This window comes from Etheostoma spectabile, chromosome 15 (genome assembly GCF_008692095.1).
Source record: "Etheostoma spectabile isolate EspeVRDwgs_2016 chromosome 15, UIUC_Espe_1.0, whole genome shotgun sequence".
NCBI lineage: Eukaryota > Metazoa > Chordata > Actinopteri > Perciformes > Percidae > Etheostoma > Etheostoma spectabile.
In genome coordinates this window covers 31,809,029-31,813,726 of record NC_045747.1, presented here as the reverse complement: position 1 = coordinate 31,813,726, position 4,698 = coordinate 31,809,029, and the positions used below count along the sequence as shown (strand labels likewise).

The 4,698-nt window shown below is 45.1% G+C and overlaps 1 long non-coding RNA gene across 3 annotated transcripts in view; it reads left to right on the top strand.

The window, feature by feature from the left end:
* Nucleotides 1-348: 348 nt before the first annotated feature.
* Nucleotides 349-4,698, top strand: part of LOC116703003 (uncharacterized) — a 14,464-nt gene continuing 10,114 nt past the window's right edge. Inside the window, exons 1-5 of one of the 3 annotated variants that reach the window (XR_004335302.1) lie at nucleotides 349-360; nucleotides 565-586; nucleotides 792-884; nucleotides 2,574-2,747; nucleotides 2,817-3,011. This is a non-coding gene — a long non-coding RNA (uncharacterized LOC116703003). Of the gene's footprint in view, nucleotides 361-564; nucleotides 587-791; nucleotides 885-2,573; nucleotides 2,748-2,816; nucleotides 3,012-4,483; nucleotides 4,503-4,698 lie in introns of those variants that run through there. The other 2 variants (XR_004335304.1, XR_004335303.1) reach the window with 2 other exon arrangements.

Genomic DNA, 4,698 nt, shown 5'->3' with positions numbered 1-4,698 from the left:
GAAGACCACAAAGGGAGGAGAGTATGCCCAAGACCCTGACGAGATGTAACATACCTTCCTGGTGTTCAGTCCAAAGTGAAGAATAAAGTCTAGATGGAGGAGCTGAGACGGATTTCACATTGGAGTCAGACACATGAAGATGATCGAGTCTCTGGGAAAACTGGCCTTTTGAGCAAGCTGCAGAAAGGCAAACGATCTTCTATGAATCAGACCTGACGAGTGTGGGCTCGATATACGAGCAGCCGCAGTGTACTCAGGAGTGTTCACACAGATCTTTAAGAGGACGAGAGGACTGTACCTGGACAAGGTGTGTCTGCTTCGTCCATCTGAGTGATCCAGGCGTTTCTGGCTGCTCTTCATGTCCATACTGACTTCACCAACTCTGGAGTCAACCTGCTGGCAGAAGAACAAACATCACTCAACACCGTATTTACCAGAGTGCTGTGGACAAGGCTTTACAGAGTCAAAAATGGACACATGGACTGTGCTCCGCTTCTCCTGGGTCTTTCACTGCCGACCAACTCAGGAGTCTCCTACAAGGACTAATTGACACAGGAGGCGTAGCTCACAGGACCATCAGAAAACAGTTGAGTACATCAAGAAGAAGATCGGTGAGAATCTGTTGCAGTAGAGAGAGAAGCATCAATCTGTTCCACTGCCTGAATGAAATGAATGATCGTTCTCTAGTGGAGCAGAACAAAGTCCCTGAGTTCAGCGAGTCTCTCTGCAGATACAACTGTCTCTGCTCAGGGTCAGCCGTCGATTCATATACCTGATTCCATCAGAAGAAGATCCTGGACGTGTTTGACCATGAAGAAATACTCTGCTTCAGAGAAGGCTCTTCTGAGGCTGCTGCCAGTGTCAAAAGCCTCCAACAAAGCTCTGTACGTGCACACACAAAATATCCAAATTAATATTACATTGATTGTAATTCAGTGTGCCGTGGTGCGCAATAGCAGAGACTCGGCACAATGAGGTTATATTGACATACTTATTATTATTATTTTTATTCTTAATCTTCCGCCCAAATTTCGTCCCGCTACTAGTCCCGGAGCGTTGCCAACACGCGCACCACATTACACCGACATGTGGGTATGATTGGGAATGGTTTTTCGTGCTATGTAGTTTAACACGATTTGCCGCGTGGTTTTTACCGAAATCGGCAAAAATATGGGCAAAAATCATCTCATGACTTGAATGGGAAATGTGTTCGGGAACCAGTCTCTAACAGAGCTCACAAAACGCCCCCTCTTGGGGACCGTGCTGCGGTTCGCCATACTCTTAAGTAGAAAACATTGATAAAAATTTAACCGAAGAAAGACATTGGCGTTACTGGGTTTTTCTGACCATGGGCGTTCCACGCATATCAACCACGGTTCTCCAGATCCCGTTGTAGTATCGCCCGTTTTCAGACCGTCTCAGATTTTCATAATGTGTGGCGATGTGGCGGAACTGTTCAGGAGATAGAGTGGGAGACAGAGTGAGGGGCTGCGGTACAGATATCTGGAAGTTCCCGGACATAAATTGCTCTTCTCCTCCGTTTTAAACTCAGGCAGTCTTCATTATTAGTCAAAATGTAGGGAATCTTGTTCGGTCGCAGACATGTAACTATGGAGGTCTATCGGACTTAAATGTGGGCTGTGATCTACCAACTGTCGAGAGAAAATCATGCAGCTGGAGTCCGATTCACAGATTTTTTCCCAAACAATTGCTCTCTCTCCTCCAGTGTTAACTCTTTAGGAATCATAGTTGGTACAAAATGTAGGGAATCTTGTGGACGATCACAGACATGTAAGATGGAGTCTATCGGACTAAAACTTTTCGGCTAGGTCCCACCAAATGCAGATAGACCAAGATTGGAAAAAAAAAATCTCTGGCTCCCTCTCTGACGAAATCACCATAGAAACAGGTTCTGTACTGAGAGGACAGAGGAGGGGGCTGCAGGACGATGCGCTGAAACAAACAAAATTGTTCTCGCTCCTCAGTTCTATCTCTTTAGACATCATAGTTGGTCAACACTGTAGGGATCTTGTCCTGGTCGCAGACATGTAACTATGGAGTCTATCGACCTAAACACTTTCGTGCTAGGCCTCACCAACTGCGATCCTTAATCATTGAAGAAACGACTCTGGCCCCTACTTTGAGGATATCACCTAGTAACATGTTCTGGTTACTGAGAGGACAGAGGGGGAGGGGGCTGCAGCACGAGTTTTTTCCCGAACAAAATGTCTCGCTCTCCTCCAGTTGTTCAGTCATTTAGACATCATTTTTGGATAAAATGTAGGAAATCTTTTGTGTCGGTCGCAGAAATGTACTATGGAGTCTATCAGGCTTAACGTTTTGCGCAGAATCATAGCAAGAAGTTCTGGACACACACACCACACACACACACGACACATACACAACACACACCCCTATCATGACACTGGTCCCTGGCGGCCATGTTGCACCAACTGACTCTAACTGATGTTTCCAGGTGTGTGTGTGTGTGGATGGGCCCCAATAGCATGGCCACTGATAAATTTCTGCGGAATTTTTATAGTGCTTTTCTAATGTATTACTGATTCTTTCAGGATGGATGTGGCTGTAACCTGTCAGAGAGAAGCTGTGAAGCTCTGTCCTCAGTTCTCAGTTCCCAGTCCTCTACTCTGAGAGAGCTGGACCTGAGTAACAACAACCTGCAGGATTCAGGGTGAAGCAGCTGTTGGCTGGACGAAGAGTCCACACTGCAGACTGGAAACTCTCAGGTTAGTGCCTTCATTAAAATAATCTTTTCAAAGTTCAGTATTAAACTGACTGTTTGAAAACATTTTTAGGTTGAGTGGCTGTGACCTGTCAGAGGGAAGCTGTGAAAGTCTTCGTTCCTATTCCTCATCTCCAAGTCCTCTAGTCTGAGACGAGTCGACCTGAGTAACAACAACCTGCAGGTGTTTGACTGCAAGAAATTACTCTGCTTCAGAGGAGGCCTCTTCTGAGGCTGCTGCCATGATCAAAGCCTCCAACAAAGCTCTGTTCGTGCACACACTATCTGGTCCAACTATCAAGATTTAATGGATTTTTATTGAAGTTAGGAAAAATTACTTTTGTTTGTAATTGTGTATTGCTGATTTCCTCTCAGACTGAGTTGGCTTGTAACCTGTCAGAGAGAAGCGGTGAAGCTCTGTCCTCAGTTTCTACAGCTCCCAGCTCTAGCTGAGAGACCTGGACAGGAGTAACAAACAACCTGCGGGATTCAGGAGTGAAGCAGCTGTCGGCTGGAATGGAAGATGTCATCATCGCAGACTGGAAACCTCAGGTTAGTGTTAGTTATATGAAACCCTAGACCCTTTAAGCTGTTACTTTCCTTATGTATGTTGTTATTAACTGGACTGACTAGGGCACTGACTACAACCTTCAGACAGAAGATGTGAAGTGTCCTGTCGGCAGTTTCAGCTCCCAGTCCTCTAGGACTCAGAAGGTGTCCAGTGTATTGTCTTGGTTCACGATATTTGCTAGACATCTTTGATTCATAAAGACAGAGACAGCCAGTGGCTTCAATATTATCACTATTTTCATAGTAGAACCACTAATGAATGACTGCATGAATAACCTCATGAGTCATGAAAATAACCCAACCCCAGTTTAAAAGGTGAACAACATAACTCAACATGAACTTAATTGTACATATGGCTAATTCGGTTAATAGTGGTGCTGGACGCACTAAAGGAGACTCATTCCACTCTGACAAATGATAAGTACATGTAGAAATGATCAAGCTGTTTCCATCTGTTTCCACTGTCAATGAGAGAGAACACAAAATATGCACTTCACTGGACTGCGGAGGTTCTGGCAACAGGAGCAAAATACCAATCAGTCATTCTCCAAGAATCACAAAAAATGTCTTTACTTGCAGGTTACTCTATCACTTAAATCTGAATCTCCATTGTCCTTATAAAACAACACTGTGTCATTGGTTCTCTATGTATTGCTGATCCTCTTCAGGACTGAGTGGCGGTAACCTGTCAGAGAGAAGCTGTGAAGCTCTGTCCTCAGTTCTTCAGCCCCAGTCCTACTAGTCTGAGAGAGCTGGACCCTAGTAGTAAAACAACGCAGGATTCAGGAGTGAAGCAGCTGTGGGCTGGACTGAAAGTCCACACCCTGACAGATGGAAACTCTCAGGTTAGTGTTCAGCTATTCTGAGATGTCATTTTCTTTGTATGTTAATTATTAGTGGATGGCTAACAAAGATAAAGAGGAAATGAGGTTTAGGACGTCCTCTAGTCTGGGAGAGCTGACTAGGACCTTTGTCAACATTGTAATGTCGCGGTTCACAGCACATAAACGTGACTTGGATATCGTTAGGTCCAAATGTATTTGGACAATGATAAAGTTTAGGTATTTTGGCTCTGATTAACATATGGCTGATTCGTTTAATTGGTGGAGCTGGGCGCACATAAAGGATCCATAATACTTTTGTTTGTACTTGTATTGCTGATTCAGTCAGGCTGAGTGGCTGTAACCTGTAGACGAGAACCGCGCTGCAAGCATCTCGTATCACGTTCTCAGCTCCCAGGCCCTCTACCGTCCGGAGAAGCAGCCACATCAAGAGATCACGAAGCCTCCACATCATGTGCCACATCCCAGTCTTCTGCTGGGTCACTGCTACAGTTCTGGAGGATGTGTTGAAGACCACAAAGGGAGGAGAGCTGCCCAAGACCC